Here is a 1526-nt window from a genome sequence, read left to right on the forward strand (position 1 = left end):
TATTTAGTAGAGACGGGGTTTCGCCATGTTGGCCAGGCTGGTCTCGAACTCCTGACCTCGTGATCCGCCCGCCTCGGCCTCCCAAACTGCTGGGATTATAGGCATAAGCCACCGCACCCGACCTTCCCCCAACTTTTAAAACTGTGGTGTTCGATTAAAAAGCTCTTATGCCTGGCAGGGCGAAGTGGCTCACACCTGTAATCCCAGCACTTTGGGAAGCCGAGGCAGGCGGATCACGAGGTTAGGAGTTCGAGACCAGCCTGGCCAATATGGTGAAACCCTGTTTCTACTAAAAATACAAAAATTAGCCAGGTGTGGTGGCACATGCCTGTAGTCCCAGCTACTCAGGAGGCTGAGGCAGAAGAATCATTTGAACCTGGGAGGTGGCGGTTGCAGTGAGCTGAAATCGCACCACTGCATTGCAGCCTGGGCGACAGAGCAAGACTCCATCTCAAAAAAAATTTAAAAAAAAGGTGGGGGGGGCTCTTATGCCAACCTAACACATCTTGCCCTGTGACTGGGAGGCCAGATGGTTGTCGCTTGTTGCTCTTGCTTCCCGAGTGGCCTTAAGTGGAAGGTATGACTAGCTGTTAAGAGCTGAAAGAGAACAGCCCACAGCCCGCTAGCCACAAACAAAACTGTTAAGCTCACTTTTTTTCCTTTCCCAGTGTCCTTAAGAGGAGCTGCCTGTAAATTACTTACAAAAATGGCTGCAGGAAAAGCCCTTGAATTTGTTTCAATATTACATATAAATTGCATGTGGTTGCAGAGAATGAGGTTGGGAGGCCCTTATTCAAGAAACTGCCTCCAAGCAATGTATTTAATACGTTAGCTGGAGAATGTCTTCATGCAATCCTACTTCCCGATTTATATGATGAAAACCCCCCTGGAATGCAGAGCGGAGAGCTAAGGGGTGCTCCACAGAAGCACCTGTCCTTGTGAGTGAGGGAGAACTAGTCAGACAGACAGGATGCGTTTGCATTTGTGTGCGTGAGTATACACGGGCATACGTACCTGATAGTTCTATGGGAAAAAATGAAGTAAACCACTGTCCAGGAATACAAAAGAAAAAAATTCTAAACTTTCCCACAAAGACCTGTTTCTGCAAGTCCATGGTGTGGTTTGTGTGGCAAGATGAACATTAGACTTGGAATCGGAATGATTGTGTTCAAGTATTTATTTGCCCAGTTATTAGCCTCGTGACCTTGAAGAAATCATTTCGCTTCTCTGCACTTCATTTTCCTCACCTACAGGACTGGGACGTTACCTTCCTCCTCCTCACAAGGTGATATAAACAGGGCTCACCTGCTGCATCCACACTGTAGTGGTACTATTACTGTTTGGTCAATAGCTATTTCTCTTGTCAGTTAAGCAGTTGGGGCACCCACCACTACCTCCGGACCTTCCCACAGCCCAGCAACGAAGAGGTAATGCTGGTCATGGGGCCTCCTTACCGTACGACACTCTTACTCTAGGTTCTGTTGCTGTCCACACAGGAAGCTAGTCGCTGAGACAAGAACTGCCAG

The sequence above is a fragment of the Mandrillus leucophaeus genome, unplaced genomic scaffold (assembly GCF_000951045.1).
Source record: "Mandrillus leucophaeus isolate KB7577 unplaced genomic scaffold, Mleu.le_1.0 Scaffold61, whole genome shotgun sequence".
NCBI lineage: Eukaryota > Metazoa > Chordata > Mammalia > Primates > Cercopithecidae > Mandrillus > Mandrillus leucophaeus.